Raw genomic sequence first — 18755 nt, forward strand, 5'->3', positions numbered from 1 at the left:
GACCTCATCCATTGATCTACCCTGCCCTGCCCCTCCACTAACGTGCCTGACCTCATTCACTGATCTGCCCTGCCATGCCCCTCCACTAATGTGCTGACCTCATCCACTGATCTGCCCTGCCCTGCCACGCCCCTCTACTAATGTGCCTGACCTCATCCACTTATCTGTCTTGCCCCTCCACTATTTTTTTTCTTATTTGGCTTAATGGGTGGTGGGTTAGCTTAGTGGTTAAAGCTTCGCTCGTTTCGCCGAAGATCCAGGTTTGATTCCTCACATGGGTGCAATGTGTGAAGCCCATTTCAGGTAAAGAAGCCCATATTGCTAAAAGCGGTGTAAAGCAAAACTCACTCACTCACTTATTTGGCTTAAGAAAAAATTCCTTTGTTTCCGCTGTTAAGCACATTCTTTGTGCTCTAAACGCTTTAAAACAATATTTTCGCTCATTATGCTGACAAAAACACAATTTATGTGGATGTCATATGTATCAAGGGTTCCGAACTGTCGTACCTCTATAGTTTATAATAGGCATACGAATGTCGTAGCGTTACGAACGCTTTGTGGATCGGACCCCTCGCGAATTATGTGAAGTGTGAATGGATGCTTTTGTGTTCACGATTTCGTACGGGTTGCACATATGGACACTAGTGAATCGTTGAAACGGTGTGCTTCTCTTTCAAACTCGAGGAGCAGGTAGGGCAAAGATTTGACTGACACTGTCTGATCTTATCAAAGTATAATGTGCGTGTATGGTTCTGTGTGTTGGCATTTCCCGGAGTTCTACATGCTCAGTAAGTAATTGTAACACAGACACTCATCCAGTATATGCGCGTTGTATGTGAGGTTTATTACTCGAAGACGTCGAGAACATGTCGAAGACGTCGCCGCATGTTTGTAATTGTATGACAACCAGATATGGCACTCCGACTACCCATGATTCACTGTATCTGTCATATCACTTGTTTGTTGGACAACTCCGCACTGAGTTGGCTAAATAATGACGGTCTATAAATAATGGAGTGTGAACCAGACATTCAAGTGATTGAGATCATGAGCATCGATCTACGCAACTGTATTCCGATGACCTGCATAAGGTGATAACCATCTGATCAAGTTAGTCGTCTCTTATGACATGCATGAGTTGCTCAGGATCAATCTTAACTAAATCTTCATATAAATGGCAACTATGTATGCGTTATATTCAGCTTAAAACCAACGTTTTCAGTAAACGATGACAATCTCTTATCAATTGCCCTATTGTGCTCGATTTCTGTTTCGGTGTACTTCATATACTGTGCTTACATTCATCATACTTCTCTATATCGACATTCACGACAAAGAAGCTCAATCATTAAGAATCCCGACCCACGGAGTTGTCATTTGGCTTCCAACATGAGATTCTTAGAACTAAGCTTTCCAAACTTGCTCAGATTATGTCTAACTGTGTGTCATCGTGACCCTAGGCATTAATTGATGTTCATGCTATCAACGACTAGTATGCATGGTTCAGCGTTGTATTTCCAGTCAAACGTAAGTAGTGTGCAACGTCTCCCTGGCGCCTTTTTCAAGATGGCGGCGCCCATCCGGTCACTTCCGGTCAGGGGGAGATCACTCGGGTTCCGGTTCCGGTGGACGCGCACGCATGGCGATGACGTCACGTCCGGTTCCGCTGGGTGCGCGCGCATGACGATGACGTCATCTCCGGGCCAAGATGGCGGACGAGTTTCAAGAGGGCGGGCCCATCCGGTGGGATCGCGTGAGATCTCGCGGGATCTCGCGAGCGTAGACGCCTTTCAAGATGGCGGAACGGACGAGCGGCGGACGGGACGGGAAGGAGAGGGAGAGGAAAGGAGAGGGAAGGAGAGAGGGAGGGAGGGAGAGGGGTGAGGCGGACATGATGGCGCGGCTAGACAAGTGTTAGTGTGTGTGTGTGTGTGTGTGGTTAAAAAACATTGGATATAGCATTCTTTCGAGACAGGTGGGGCCGTTGGTATGTGAATCAGTCAGCCAGGTTAGCATTCACAGAGGAGCTGGAGACCCCGAAAAATAAATTTTCCGGGGCACACATCATCGTGTTGTTGCTGACCTCTCTTGATGATGCCTTCCCCACAGTAGAGACATATGTAGAAGTCGGCTCCTGGCACGACATCAAAGCGATTGGAAGGATACGCTTTAAAACAGGTAGGGCAAATAATCAGCCGCCATTTGGATGACCATTTAGGACATGTTTTCGCTGTCGTTGCTGGTGGTGGTAGCGCTGTGTCTCCTGCCGCCGTAGGTGGTAGTGGTGGTGGTGGTGGGGCTGCCGCTGCTTCTGATGTCATAGCTGGTGGTGGTGGTGAGGGTGCCGTTGTTGCTGCCTCTTCCGTTTTGATGTCAGCCTTCCCTTGTAAGGTAGGGCTGCACCGCAAACATTGGCGTCTACCACAGTTTTTCCTGTAAGGCGCAGGCCGCATGACTTCCACTTTTCTTGTGTCCATGTTGCATGAAGATAGCTCTCACTGACCCATGCTGGAGTTTATATATGCGACGAGACAGCGATGACGTGTCGTCGATGACGTGGTATCGATGACGTGGTATCGATGACGTCATGATCGCGCGTGAGGGTAATGACGTGGCACTGGTGACGTGGCACTGGTGACGTCATGATCGTGAGCACTCACTATATAGGATGAGAGGGGGATGATCGAAGCAGTGTTACAATCAGCAATCATGTCTGGAGAAAACTGGGATCTGGAACTCATCTCGTTGGAGACACCATCACCACCCTTACCGGCATGGCAGTGTCAACAATGTCATGGCTGCCTGCCTGTTTACGCCAATGGGACTGATGACTATCGTGGTACCTTTCAATGTGTCTTGAAGGACACATACATCAGGCGCTTGACTCATGGGAGCAAGTGCCCCATCAAGACAAAGATGACCATTCATCCCTGCCAATGTAGGTGCCAACTTTGGTCCCTGGAGTGAGGTACACTCCGGAAAAACGGCCCTTTTCGGGGCCATCCATCTCTCCCAAAAGAAAGGTTCATTTCAATGCCAACAACAACACTAGGTTGACATTTTTTCAAACGTTTTATTTCCCCCGCTAACAAGAACACTTTGACAAAAGAGACAGGATTAGGGGCGTCCCTGATCTTTTGTTTACAAACGGTATGAACTGTAACATCATAACTGTAACATCAGAACTGTAACATCATCACATCAGAACGATAAGGTTGTGTCCTTTGGCAGGGGTGTGGATCATGGTCAGCGTTGTTGTTGTCTGTCAGGCGTGTGGGTTGAAACCAACGTCTTACACGTTCTTCATTGACGAGGGTATCGTAGGGATCAAACTGATCCATCACTTCGTCAAAAGACCATCCACGGGCACGATGAGCCAGTACATACAAACAGTACATCCCACAAGAGGCACTGAACCAGGGTTGAAGTGACTGGCCATTCCACTGTTGTTGGAGCCATCCGGCGAAGGTCATGACATTCCGAAAGTCTGGATGCTGTTGATAGGGATGGAGTCCATAACTGTCAAAGTAGTCCATGACACCTGGTACTGGGCGATATACGCACACCCAGTGTTGTCCTGGGAGATGACTGGGGTCCGTGTTGACAATGTAGGCTTTAGGATAATGTCCCTCCTGCTGTTCACACAGCACAGTGGTGGCAAAGTGATCTCGGGCAAAGGTACCTTGGTAGAGGGGTCGCAGCAGGGGATCCTGTTGTACGTAGGTGTTCAAGTGTCTGGTCGTCGAGCCACTGTCGTCGTCCATCCTTAGACCATCAGAAGCGCTTGCGAACCGATCAATTTCCAAAACGCTTTCGTATTCCTCGTAGCAGACGAGCGTGACGGGATGTGGTAGGGGTTCTGCAAACTGAAGTTCAAGTCCCAACTTGCCCGTCTGTCGTGGGTAGTTATACCCTTCATCTGCGCCCAGATCCGCCGTCAGATCCACTACCCACACGGTGAATCCGTTCCTGAATTCGTCCAGGGTGAGGTTGCAGGGATGTTCTTGCCACAGGTGTCCCCGATGTTGCGGGAACAGGTTCATGTACAACTGTTTGAGCCGAGGCACTGTTGTTTTGAAAGTCGCTTTTGATTTCGGTGCCATGCACTTCTTGCCCATTGAGTTTCAGCTTGAGGCTGGTCACGTTGTTGTGCTTGAAATGGTAGGGGTTCTTTTCCTTGCTGCCAGCAAAAGCATCATTGTCCACCAATCCCAAGACCACTCGTTTGGGCAGTTGGCCTCCAATCAGTTGATCTTTGTGGAAATCGCGTCCTCCTCCTGAGATGTCGTGGGCTGTGACTTGGACTCGGGTCAAAGGATATTTGGCCGTGACTCCTGGTGACATGTGTTTCACGTGTTGTTCCTGTATGGCAGGATCAATGTTGACTTGGCCTTACGTAAAACTTCGGCTTTGGTCAGTTCAAATCGCACTCGCATCTCCAGCACTCATCAAGTAGAAATCACTTGGGCTGCGAATCAGTTCTAGTTTCATGGGGACTCCATCCACCAGGTACCCGGTCTTGGAGAAACAGGTCACAGTGGAGACGTCCTGTCAGTTCCACGTCTCGAGTGGGTAGAATGACCCCTCGTCGTGCGACAAGTCCGGCGTTGGCATTCTGGGCGACAGCATTAAAGTGATCCATTTTTCCAGCTTCATCGGTGTACCATCCTGGACACTGGAGATGGGTCCCCTTTGGCTGCCTTCCCATAACTCAGCAACGTTTCCAAATAGGCTCGGTAGGGGTAGGTACCCATGGAAGGAGTAATTTCCAGTTGGTTGTGTCCCACTTGCACACGCACTTCACGAAAGAGGGAATGCATCATGTTGTTCACCGTGGACACGGCGAGTCGCGCCCATCGCCATCAAGAACTGCATTCGCATTTACCATCTGTATTCTTGATTTTGAGGCAGAGATGGAGGTAACACTGGCTCAAATCGATGTAGGCATTGACAGGGTTAGCAATGTTAAATTGGAGGGGGCCTGCGACCGAAGGGGGTGCCAGAGGGCTGTATCGAATCCACTGACCTTCTTGGACGGACGTCACCACAGGGGGCACAGAAAAGAGATCCAGTTGGGCCTTGGAGCATTCACAGGCATCTCGGCGCATCATCTTGACCACTGATCTGGACCACAGGTTTACACAACAGGTCTGGACCACAGGTCTGCACAACACGTCTTGACCGTTCGGTGTCTGGTGTTGAACTGAACTCCTTTCCCATCGGGGTGGGTCTTTATCTCTTTCTCTCAAAACAAGGGTTTATGTTTCTTGGTGAATCCCACGGGCTGTTTCCGTTTTCGTTTGCGAGCAGGTGATCCTGGTGGTGGGTGCTGTCGCAAGGTGGCGAGTAAGGCTTGTTTTCCATGATGTTTCAAGCTGTCCCCAACACTTCGGTGTCCTGAACTGGACACCAATCCCAGCAACATCTTGACGCCTGATTTGAGAGCTGATTTTCCCACCGTCTTGAGGATGGAGAGTACTGAACGTCCCAAGTTTCCCAAGATGTTACCGAAACCTCTCCCTCGTTGATGAATGCGTCCTCAGTACACGGTTAAGCTGCCTCCTCGCTGCTGTCCACCCAAGACGCTGCTGCTGCGGTGTCTGATACACTGGTGTCCTACCATGTTCAGTCTCACTACGTACCCAGGCGACGCGGACGGAAATGAAGTGTCACAATGGTCTTCCCAGTCTGGAATGGCACGAGACGTCCTACGTCATCCGTTAAATAGATTCGAATGGCATCCGTGGTTCCCTGTCGCAATCCCATGTAAGCGTAGGTGCTGAGGGGTTTTGATCACGGCGCTGTCTTCCATCATCTGGCTGGCGACGGGAACATACATCAGTAAAGGGAGCCATGGTATCCCCGATTTGATCTTCCACTGCATCCGAGTAGACATTACACGGTATCAAAACCAGCCAGATGGTGTGCTTCCTGTTCACCCACGACGAGAGGACGGTCAAACACAGCCACCTGGACAGGCTGAGCAGAGACTTGGCTTATTTCTTCTGCTTCGTCCACCATGGGGAGTTGTATGAATCCCAGCATACATACTTAAGGAGCAGGCAACACCAATTGGGTGGTGTAGGCAGACCTGATGCTATCGTGGTCAGGTTGGCTTGCGGTTCTGCAGGAGGAATCCGTGATGGCTCTGCACATGTCTTTCGGGTGGGAGCATAAAGTTAACATGCGTTTTGCCACGCATTTCAAATCGGAGGTCTTCTTTGGGGTAGTTCACGGTGACGGTGAAAGCGACCTCGAGCATCCTCTTGGTAAACATCTTGCGTTATGCTTTTCCAACAGCCGTGCACAGGTGTGTTGAAGCAGGATGTTCAGTCTCTGGACCAGTTGGCGACTGGAATACACTCCTTCTGGAATAATGACCTTTTCGCTGACGGCTCTGATGATGCCTGGGTTCTCTTCTGTCACGGTCGCATCGAGTTCTGCTGAACTGTAAGTCTGGGTCATGCGTTCCAAGTTCACATGAAGGACAAACCAGTTGAAGGGGTACGACACATTGTACCATGTCATGGGGAAATGAAGTTCACTGACGCCGACTTCCCACTCTTGGGGATTCACTTGAATGGGAAAGGGTAGTTTGACTACGTAATGATTCACTCTGTTGTCGGGATGAACATCCATGGACGCATCGCTGGGTAAGGTCACGTAAAAGTCCCGCTTGGAAAACACAGACACCGACATCTTTCTCTCTTAGGGAACCAGGCTGGATACAGAGGGGGTTGGAGATGCAGTCGAGGAGGGAGGCAACGGAGATGACGACGACGACGACGACGACACCAACGTGGGTTGTGGGAGCAAGTATCCCAAGCCACTGGCCAACAAGGCTGTCCACAACTGTTTCTCACCGTGGTCCAATGCCAACTGAACCATGCTCATGATGACCACACCATATATCAGAAACACTTGGGAGAAAAACACCACTTCACTTCGTGGCAAGTCCATGCCAAAGCAACACCAGCATGGGGATGGCTTGTCGCCCTCCTTGCACCTTGAGATCGGTTTGCTCTGCATGATGGTGGAGGCTTCACTGACGGTGGGAGACTGGAGGCCTCGCTATTTAAAGACCAGATGAGCCGCAGGGATCCATGAATCAAAGCTGGCAGGGTATCCTGACCATCTCACCAACACTTCATCCTTTTTTTGACGACGTCGTCGTTTCAGGACCTGATCCACTTTGTACACGTCATCCGTTTTCTGAATGGGTTGCAGTTCTTGCGGGTAAAAGGTGCCTTGCAGCACTTCTCCATGATCATCTTTCACTCGGTAGACAGGAGGAACACGTCCTTTCACCACCCGATCCACGGTGAACAGTTCGGTGGTCCAGTTGGGAAGGTACCCTTTGTCAAACGTGCCCTTGGTCTTGTTCAAATGGGTCCCGGGTAACAAGAGAGGGTACCTCTTCTTCTTCTTCTTCTTTGTCATGCGTTGGCGCTGCTTCAGCTTCTTCGGACGTTCCATGTGATCTAACACCCGAATTTCATCGTAGGGAGCGTTAGGACGTACATCCACGGGTCGTTGTCCAATCGTACGATGGACGCGATGATTGTAGGAATGCATCAGTTGGGGTAAGGCCTTCAGGTAGTGGCGTGTTCCCTGTTGGGTGAAATGCGCCACATCACGGTTTTTCAACGTCCTTTGAAAAGTTCCACCACAGAGGTTTTGGTTTCTGGGTTTTGACTGGTGTAGAAATGAATACCCGTTTCTTGAGGAAGGCTTGAAAGGTGCATTGACAAATTCAGTCCCTTTGTCGGTCTGTAACTGGGATGGCACACGTCCTTTGGCTTGTTTCAGGATCCGTTGAAAGGCCTCTATCAAAGTGGTACCCGTCTTGGCTTTCATGCGCTGCACCCAAGCCATTTTGGAGAAAACATCAATGACACACAGCAAATACCGGTTGCCTTGGTTCTCTTTCTGATACGCAAGGAGATCACTCAGATCGGCTTGCCACAATTCATCCACGCCACCCACACGGTAATGATCCCTAGGAAACGAGCGTCGGGCTGGTTTGTGCAAGGTGTACGTGTCCTGGGTTTTCAACCATTGGCGAACCTGGCGTTGGGTGGGCTTTGGCCCCGTTTTGCTTCCCCCCTTCCTGGGTCCCACTTGGGCTTGATGTCCTGCTGCTTGCCACAAGGCAAGCCACCCTCCATAGCCTGCTGGGTGTTTGGGATCGTAATAGGTGTGGTGGAGCCATCGTGTCCATGCAGGAGACAGAGACGATGATGCTTTGCTGTTGTTGTTGTTTCTCTTTGGGCGTCTCATGGTGACACTGTCGTTGACATCACCCTCTGCTCCCTTTTATTAAAAGTGAATCCACTGACGCACCCGGTTGAGAGGGGAGGAGGAGGAAGGGACCTCTGCAGCTTTCTCTTCTTCTGGGGTTCCAGAGGAAGGTTGGATGCGGCAGGGGTCAAAAACAAGTCAGCGGGTGGAGGGTGTTGACGTTTCACTGGGGTGTCAGGAGGCTGGGTGGATGACCCTTTGGTTTTCATCATCCAGGACCAACGTAGAGGGTTACCAATCAGTTCATGAGGTACATTGCTGGGAGCGAGATACTGACCCAGAATATTCCAACCCCGTGGAGGGTCTGATTTGGTACGTTGTCGAACAAGATCATTGATGAGATCCACCATGTGCGTCCCAGGCATGGGTTCCCCTTCCACCACGAATTGACCCGTCTCATTCCAACCCAAGTCGGGGTGAGCACGAATACGAGCCATCAACTGCCTGGCCTTGGCCTGTAGCGTTTTGGGAACCGTTTGCACGACTTCATGCAGAATGGCTCCGACATCATCGGGTTCTGAAACAAAAGAACAAACAAACCATGAGCCACTGCTCTACCATGTGCTTCGCGGACTCCTTCTTAGGAAGGCGACCTCTACGCCACTGGAACACGAGTGTGACTCAGTAAGTCAACCGTACTTACGGTGAGGAGTTCCAGTCCTGGGGGTGTCCGTCCTGGCGGTACCCATCCTGGGAGTGTCCGTCCTAGGGGTGCCAGCTGCCCCTAAAGGTCGTGGTTTGACCGCGGCTTGGTCTTGAAACGCCAAGGTGTGTTGCAACAAGGTGTTATACTGCTGCTCTCGGTCCCTAAAGGGAACCGTGTCATCACGGACGAGGGTATCCATATTGTGAAGCGTGTGCACACGTTTCTGTTCCAACAGGTTGGACTTGAGCAAATGCCGTTGACGTTTTTCTTCTTGCAGACTTTGACATACCTCTTCTGGGACCATCACCATCTTCCGTGCATGCTTCATCTTGCTGGTAGGACGGTGCAGATGCAACTAACCCCAATCTAGGATGCGCCCTCTATTTATGATCTTCCTTGAGGATCTTCCTTGAGGATCTTCCTTGAGGATCATCTACCCAACAGACCAGACACCAGGGGACCCACCACCGATGCCAAGGCAGACAAGAGACCCAATCCTCTTCCTTTCTGCTGTAATAGTTGACGTTTCTTGGACACAGGCACCTTCTTTTTCATCAACGTATGCATCAGTGACCCATGCTTTTGTAAACGTTGATGTTGCTGTGCTGTCATAGGAATGTTGCCTCCATACAAATTCACCACGCATTCACAGATGGCTTGAATCAGTTCCGGTGGGGCCTGTTTCAAAATAGCCTGTCGCATGGCTGGTGTCGCAGAAGGACTACACACATGACAGAGCGCTTCTTTGTGACGTTTTAAACGTGCAGACATGATGATGATGGTGTCGTCCCTGCAGCTGCTACCATTGAACTGACCTGGATGGGGGTGGGAGGCCTCTATTTATGGTAATGTCGCTGGAGGGAGTGGGGGTAATGCTGCTGTCGTTGTCTTCTTCTTCTTCTTCTTTTGACTTCGTAATACCATCCGGGTCAAGGCTGCACCTGGGGCTGAGGGGGAAGTGACCCTTTTCTTCTTCTTCTTCTTCTTCTTGTTCTCTTGTCGGGTGGGTGCCTTGCGACGTCCCTGGGGTTGCTTGGGGGCACGGCGGCGCTGACGAGGTGCTGAGGGCTTCTGCTCTTTTTCCTGTAGGTAGGTCTACCAGTTCAGCAAGATACGGGTCAAAACACCAGCCAACGTACCACTTCCACTGCGTTTCATCAGGTAGGTCAGGCGTTCATCCATCGGTAGTCGCGGATTCGCAATCTTGGTCAGCACGTCTTGGTGCCTCAACAGCCAGGTCTTGTGCTGCGTCTTCAAAGGAACACGTCCTGCTCGCAGATTTCTCACGCAATGACAAACCATTGCAACAGTCGATGACGTCCTTTGACAGCCACACTCTCTGCCGAAGGCAGTCGTTTCTTCAGCATGATGGGTTTGACTTTTCTGCGGGCGGACATGCTTCTGTGGCTTCCTTTGCATGGGGTGTCGGTCGAGGCGTTTAGCACCTGTCGCGTTTCTTGCCCGGTGCATGGGTGTGCTGGTGGTGATGCGCCGTTGGGTCAAGGGTTGAAAGGGTTGAATCAGGGTGGGGAGAGAGGGGAGGCGATGGGGAATGAAGGGGAGAGGCCGGAAAGAAGAAGAAGGGGGAGAGAAGCGGCAGGAGAGGCACGATCGCGCGTACTGACAGGACAAGCGTGTTCATGGTGGGTGCTGTGGGGTACAACTGCTTTAAGGAACGTCTTTGTTTGGAGGAGGAAGCAGAGGGAGGAGGAGCACTTAGACTTCGTACAGTCGTTGCACACCGATCGATGTTGTTGGTGGGATCACAGCCCAAGGTGGTCAGGAGTGTTTTATGGATCGGTTTAAACAAGCCTGTGGCAACAGCTGCGTTTGTGGGGGCGGGTCTGTTTCCGTCTGTCTCCCATGGCAGCTCTGGGTCAACTGGCCGTAGGGTAGACGATCATCTCTATTTATCACGACTTGGGAATGTAAAGGGTGGTGGGGTTACGAAAGAGATGGGACCATTACCACGGTGTTCTTTGGCCGTGAGTCGGTTCAAGTCCAGAAACAAATAGGAATAAGGAGCCAAAGTGGCATCCTCATAGGCTTCCGGAAGGAAGGCCGTCTGTCCTGGAAAGATTTGTCTGGCCAAGTGATCCATTTGCTATGGCGTCCCTCGGGTTTTAAACAGCACCATGTAGTGGGCATTTAAACTAATGGTGCGATGATGAAGCGATGAAGCAAAGAGGTTTTGTGTCAAGTACAACCACGGACGTGTTCGCGATGATGACTTTTCTTGGTAAACCATCGCGGGACTTCTCGGCTTCTTCCTCTTTGGTATTGTAAGCCCAGCAAATCATCAATGATCAACCAATGGGGCGTAGGCAAACCTTCCTCGGTCTTAGCCCCGACCCTGCAGGTAACTGCGTGTTGGCTTCCCCATGGTTTGCACAAACGTCAGGGGTATCCCTAACCTCGAGGTGAGAACTTCCAAGTCCTCATGCATGGGTTGCCATTCACTGTACACCCCACGATGCCCTGAGGGTGGAAGATCAAGGATCCCCGAGTTTGAAACACATGTTCCATAAAAAGGCTTTGACAAAGCGATGTTTTACCCGACCCTGTAGGGCCTGCAATCAACATGGTAAAGGGATGGCGTAACGTGAGTAGGGTGACCATGGCCTCCACCAGGTCTGAGTCTAACAGTGTCCCCTGACAGTGTCCCTGACATACTGACACCGTCTTACCACCCTGCGGGTTGCACGGAAATGACCTCCAAGAGCTACGATCCCTGAAGATATAGAAGACACAACCCTTTGACAAGGAATTCACATTTTATTGAGGAACAACAACATGGCAAACAGATCAACAATGCATCCACAGATCAACAACAACAACAGTAAGTCATCCACAGATCACCACCAGTTCAGGTGATCCTCGGGATTGCAGGTCGAACACCGTAAAAAGTCCATTTGACCTGGATGAAAATGGTTTTCATCATTAAACATGGGTATGTCGATGATGTCCACTGGCTGCTCCTCCTCTGGAGACGTCTCTGGAGCCGTCTCTGGAGCCGTCTCTGGAGCCGTCTCTGGAGTCCTCTCTGGCGTTGTCTGCTCTGCTTCCATGGTGACAGCCATCGGGAGTAGCTCATACAAGTCTTGCAGATCTGGAGGTAACTCTGCCTGGGGGATCTCTTGGGGGCTAGCAGGACTGATATCCCACAAGTCGGTCATCTCCAACTGTTTCTTGGGAGTCTGAGGTGCTGTGAGACTCTTAGGCTTTGGGGGTGCTTTCTTGGTGAGTGTCTTGGGAGGGGACGTCTTCTTGGTGGGTGTCTTGGTGGGAGCCTCCTTGTTTGGCTTCTTCTTCTTCTGTTTCTTTGGAGAAGCCGGGGCCAGGGTCCCCTGGGGAGGTGACGTCTTCTTGCTGGGTGCCTTGGGAAGGGGTGGGGTGGAGACCTTCTTCTTCTTCTTCTTTGGAGAAGTCTGGGCAGCCGTGTCCTTGGGAGTGACTCTTTTTCGAGGCACGGGTTTGGGCGTCATGTCGGTGACCTCTGGATCATTCGAAAACAAAGGGAGAGTGCAAGTGGCATATCGAAGATCATAGCTGGGAGGGTGAGGCCAGAGTTTTACCTGGAGTTTGTCCAGCAGCTTGCTGTACAGCACACCATGGTCATAGGGCATAGGACGTCCATTCCTCAACTTGAACACGATGTGGAACAGCTTGTTGAGGAAGGTCTCCCCTGCATTTTCCTTGGCATAAGCATCGTTGATACCGATGAGGATCAAGCGAACAGAGTTGTTGGCGCTGTCGGAGAGGATTTCTAAGTGGTCTTGGTGATCGCCATCCAGTAATAGTCTTCCTCAGTCAACTCACAGAAGCGACCCATCATTCCATACAGTGTTTCTCTTTTCGGATGAATACCTGCCAGCTTGCGGATGATCGACGGTAACTTTTGTTCCATCACACGCAACCGGTCCTGGAGATCCATGTTGTTGGTCTTGTATAACTGGCTTTGAGTCATCATGGTGTTGTGGAGATGGGCCATGTCAGAAGCAAGGTCCTTTGCCTGCGAAGCCAAGTTGACGAAGGAAGAAGGGAGGTTGCCTGGAGATGCCATCTTCAACGACTGAGCTGATGCAACTGATGACCCACTCAATCGATCCTGCGTTTTTATAGGCAACACCAGGAGCGCGAGCTATGACGTCACTTCAAATGACGTCACGATCGTGTTGTTTCTGGATGGCCTCTTGCACGGCTTCTCTGAACTGTTCTAAAAAGTGTCTCTCTTCGAGATACGTAGCAAGTACAAAGAGCAGCGTGAACAGCATGATGACAAATCACGATGGGGCCAGGGTCTTTTTTATAGAAAATACGGGATGGCGTCCGTGGCGCGTGCATGGATGACGTCATGGAGTTGGTCCATGGATGACGTCACTCCACACCAACAATGTGTCCGCGAAGATGCATGGCTTTTTTCCCAACTTGTTTTCCCGGCCATGTCAGGGTTTGTCAATATTAGGATGAGATGCACCCATTCCTATTCCCCATCGTTGATCGTAGGGGCTAGCTTCAGCTAACGACTGAGGGTAGGATTGAATCAATCTCTGTTTCAAGTCCTTGTTCTGGGAAAATTTAGCCGTGATTGCCTTGGTCATCACCTCAAGACTGACCGTGTCCCACACTGTTTGAGTAAAGCCTTTCACACATCGCCCCAGACGTTTTTGCTTAGCTGGAACGGCCTCTTGCAGAATACGCGTCGCACTGTCCAAATCTCCAAAGTACATGGCTTTAGAGTACATGTAACACTGTTCAACACAATTAAATGTAACGCCATCCAAGGTAAACACAGCGGGATGAAAGTTGCTGAACGGCGACTTGATTCCATAGAAGAATAGCCAGGGGAGTGTCACTTGTGCCTTGTCAGTGGGAGTCTTGAGACCCAGCAAGGTCATGGCTTCTGTTTCTCCACATTCCTCCAAAGCTTTGCAGAAGAGGGAGTAAGCTTGGGGTCCACGTCGGGGAAGCATGTCTAACAATTCTCTGACGGTCAAAGGAGGTCGAGGTTTTCGATAATCTCTGCCTTCATGAGGATGGTCAGGACTTTAAATGTCATCAGTTTGTCGACCACGGCTTCGACCTGCTTGATAGCAAGCACAAGACCATAACGATTCTCCCTAAACTTATCGCAGTGAATGGGTTCCATCCTGTTTCTTAGACAACAGAATCTGTAATGACTCTGACAGAAACGTCTCTTTATTTATAGACCCCAGGGTCGTGATGACGTCATACAGGGTGTGACGACGCCAACCAACTTCAAGGGGTTGTATTCGCCACATAGAAAGAAAAGAAATTAGCAGAGCGTGGTTTCGATCCACGGGCCTCTGGGTTATGAGCCCAGCTGCGCTTCCACTGCGCCACTCTGCTCTCCTTCTCCTTTTGTGACAGTACCTATGCCATGGTAAACGTGACCATGGCCTCCCTGGAGTCTGAGTCTAAGAACAGGGTACAACAGGATTGAGGGTGACCATGGACTCCACTAGGTCTGGCCCTGAAGAGAGAGACGACATAACACAAAGAGTACAATGCAATCACAATTTATTGAATGATAGAACAACAAATGAACAAGGCAATCACAGTTTATGGGTTAAACATCAATAGATCAGAGCATGTCTGCAACAAAAAGTCCATGGGAGGGATGTGTTCACTCTTTATAGCCATAGGGGAGAGTTTCCCTGGGGACACCTTGGGGAAGTCGTGCTACTTTTCGGCGTTTGGTGTAGACCAAGCGATAGGTTTTGGTGGTGTCCTTGGACAGCAACACGTTGCCCTAAGCGAAGTCCTCCACGAATGATGCGGTGTGGAGTGCGGGACCGTGATGTTGGCTTGATCCCTCTGACAGGCGAGGTTCTTCATGCTGTCAAAGTGGACATGTTGGCTCGCCCTGTGATTTAAAGTAAATCCTCGGACCTTGCTGATGCCCACACTGCCGTCCAGATTGAGGATGGCGCAGCTTGTAGCCATAATTCTTGGGTCCTGCCGAGACAAAGGTTTGAATGCTGTTGCCCCCTCCCAGTTCATCAGTCAGCTCCCCAAGGTATCTCCCAGTGGCGGGTTGTAACTTCGTGGGCCGGTGAATGTAGATGATACTGTCCATTATCAAAATAGAGGACCACGACGATCAGCGGTTGCAAATAAGAATACAACTTGAGGCGGGCTTGTGCTGTCACCCAGGCTGCAATGGCCACATTGTGGGCTGGATGGGAGAAGTCATGAAAGTCTGCCTGAGGTTCGTGAGTGACACAGATGAGGTCTTCATTGATGATGTTAATGTCTTTCACCACCGCGGCTCATCCCGGAGGAGGGCAAAGTACCTCTCAGGGAACTGATATATTCCGTCTTGGCAAACCCAGCGCATTGACCAAACTTGCCCCAGTGGTTGTTCAGACAGGCCTTGGCTAAGGCACGTAGTCCTGGGTTTCGCGAATGCGAGCAGGATCAAGGTGACTCCCTCTTTCTGCTGTATCTGCGTGGATGTAGGCGTCTGGGTCTGGACAACCGGCGGGTAGCCACTGGCCTCTTGTTTTGATTTTGAAGAAATTGTTGACATACTTGGCAAACAGTCCTCCCTCTTGGGTGTCAGGGTAAGTAGGTGGCTGGCGTGTCAAGTGCCAAGCCTCAAAGATGTGAAGCACCTGATAGCCGCACTTTTCAACAGCAAACTGAAGCTCCTTGCTGACGTAGGTACCGATCCATGCTCGGTCTTCATCCCGTGGGGGCAGGGAGCATCAACTGCTCTTCAGGACACGCGTGCGGCACAGCGGAAAAAGAGCAGTTTGCCTGACACTTATGGGAAGAACAGGATGATAGAGGTGGGTGGGTGGCAAGACTTCGGCACTGGATCAGGCGTGGAGCTCAAACAAGTCAGACACGGAGGATGATCTTTGATCTCGAGATCCCACGGGAAAAAGTACCATACTTGCAGATGTAAAGGGTAGCGAGCAAGCGTCCACATATTTGATTTCTTCATCTTCTTTGGCTTCGTAGTACAGTTTGGTGGCGTTGGTACGACCTCCAAAGAAAGCATCTCTAGGATTCAATGGGTCAGGCATGTAGGCATGGGGTCCTTGCAAGGGTGGTCAGGAAGGCTCTCAGATCACCGTTGTCTTTCTGTTGTTTCAGAAAATTGCATTCCCAGAGGGTCACCACTTGGTCGATGTCGGGATGTTGACGTAACACAGCCAGTCGGTACATGGTATGATGGTATCGTTCCCAATCGGTGGTACCCAAGCTAGTATGGCGTTCACATCGGTCCGTCTTGTAACAGCGAGTACATCCATGCCAGAAACAGCCCAAGTATTCGTACACAGTCCGTGCCTTGGCGTCTTAGCCATCTGCCATGTAACGACTTCCGTCAGCACAGTCAAAGCCTACTTCTCCACCATTCCGAGCATGTTGGATGTGAACCCCAGGGTGTTGATGCATGACCCGGGTTGAGCCAGTAGTGGAGACACTGAAGCTGATAGCGGCGGCTTGGGGCGATAACCTTGAGTAGGTAGGATGGCGATGGTGCGGGGTTCCAAAAACTGTTTTAGGAAGGTGAGCATGCAAGCCATGGGTAAGCGTCACCGCTTCATAGAAAGGGTCCACGTTGTTCTGTTGGATGAATATGTTATGAATGCAGCACAGCCTCGACGCAAAATGTCCACATCACTCTGACAGTAAGTCAACAATTCCTCATCAGATCAAAGACAGTCCCTTCAGCCACCCGTGCATCGTACCAGGCCAAGAAAGCTTTACGTTCGGCAGGAAACATGCTGTCAGGATCGTAAGTAGACACTGGAGGATAAGGACCCACATAGCCTTGGTGAGCTTCCCCGGTGTTGAAGAAGTGAGGGAAGTAGCCTTTCTTGAGTTCCGTCAATGCAAACGTTTTTGAAACTGCTTTCAGAGCCATCGTGAGGAAGTTGAGGGAATCCTTGAAAACAAGGCTTCCCACGGTCATCTGCAAGATGTGATTCCCACGAAGTGTGACCTGGGGTGCTTTCACGAGATGTTGATGAAAGTACTGCTGGAGCAAGTGCCCATCATACCCACGGTAGTTGTGAGCAATGACCAACACGTCGTCATCATCGAGGGTAGGAGAAATGTCGTCTTCATCGTCTTGTTCTTTGTCGTCATCTTGTTCTATATCGGGTTCTGGTGATACCAGTTTGGGTTGTTTGGAGGCACGGCCTGACGACTGCTGCTGGGATGCCTTACGTTTCTTCTTCTGCTTCTCTTTCTTTTCCGCCAGACGCATCAGCCAGTCGCCCATGTCCTTCAAGGTCATCGATCGCCGAAACACTTTGATGCGACTAGGCCCTTCTCCTTCTTTACGCCAGGGGCATTTGTCACACAGTTGATCCGAGGCCTCGGAAATACATTTTCCACATCCTAGATGTACCACACACAAGTTGGGAACATGAGTCCTTGATCTTGAGTACATTCAAAGTCATAGAAGATGAACTGACGCTGCTGACGTTCTTTGTCTTCATCCATTTTTTTCACCGTCTTCATTTAGTTTCGGTGGTTCGATGACGGACATGTAACACTGGTGGTTGGGTTTCAAGGGTTCTTTGCAGATCTTGCAGTCCCAATTCGTGCCACACTGGTGGTTGGCCATGCCCTGGATTTTTCTCACGTTGACTTTGGCCAGACATCGATGACACGTATGGATGGTGGAGCAGGTGCTGGGATGCTTGGCGGAGGCCGTCCGATGGCGTTCAAAGCAGGTAGGGTTTCGGAACCATCCGCCACATTGGAGACAGGAGAGCCCTTCATTGACCACGTCGCCACAGTATCCAAGACATTGGCACCAGTGACATTGAAATTCTTGGGTGCAGCGATGATCTTCAGCGTGGGCGTATCCTTGGTCACACGTTTCACAATAGTAGGGATACCCTGTAAAAAGCTGGCATGGATGTAATGACATCATAATGCTGATGGTGATGATACAGGTGAAGGATCTTGGTGGGTTGAGCCACTTCACTCTTGTACAGGAGACGATTCATCACCTCTTGGGAGTAGACTTTGAGCTGATAGTAAGGTGCCAAACGTTGACTGAACAACTCCCACGTGGCACGCCCTGTACAAGGACCTTCGGGGATCTTGAGTTGGCGAAACAAGCCCTTGGCAGCCTTCAACTGCGCTGGTTTACGATGGTCACACAGGTATTTCCATTGCTTCGTCCATTCCTTGGTCACAGGATCGGGTTGGTGTGCGTGGTGACTGGCCACGACCAGGGCACGGGCAAAGCAGAGCTGATCCTCATTCTTGGTTTGAACGATGCATTGTTTCTTTTCCAGGAAGGCGTTTAAGCCAACGAGGTGTGTTGCCCGGCCGTGCCCCTCACCGATACGATCAGGATCCTCTACATGCAGTAAGAAAATGTCCATGGTGTCATCGACATGTAAGTCATGGTTGCTTTGTTGTACTTTTTCCACTTCGGCCATGATGTGTTCCCCCTGGAGGTCACCCATCCGCCGAAACGTGATTCGAATGTCTGAATCCAGGGCGGGGTGTTCCAGGGCCAATCCCACGCGATCACCATCCTGGCCACCTACATCGTCTCTCAAATCTGCTAACACGGCATCAAACTGTTCTCTGAGAACGACGGGAAGGTCTTCAGGCTGTTGACGCTGCAGCCAAACAGGGTTGAACTTCAGGTTGTAGCGCTGAGTACCAGTCCTGAATTTCTTGGTTGTTTTTTGGCTCGTCCGCTCCAACTGGTAGGGCACAGGCGCCTCTTCAAGCTCATCTTCGTTCATTCGTGGTGACGGCATGGTGAGAACTGGTCAGACCCATGCTGAGCCTGGTTTATATA

General features: G+C 50.6%; 1 protein-coding gene across 3 annotated transcripts in view; it reads right to left on the reverse strand.

Moving 5' to 3' along the window:
* The window catches only part of LOC124270326 (platelet endothelial aggregation receptor 1-like), a 36266-nt gene that overhangs the window by 8138 nt on the left and 9373 nt on the right, over window positions 1-18755 (reverse strand). The gene's annotated exons all lie outside the window — the stretch shown is intronic.

The sequence above is a fragment of the Haliotis rubra genome, unplaced genomic scaffold (genome assembly GCF_003918875.1).
Source record: "Haliotis rubra isolate DU_JTF1 unplaced genomic scaffold, ASM391887v1 Scf1509, whole genome shotgun sequence".
In the NCBI taxonomy this organism is placed as follows: Eukaryota; Metazoa; Mollusca; class Gastropoda; order Lepetellida; family Haliotidae; genus Haliotis; species Haliotis rubra.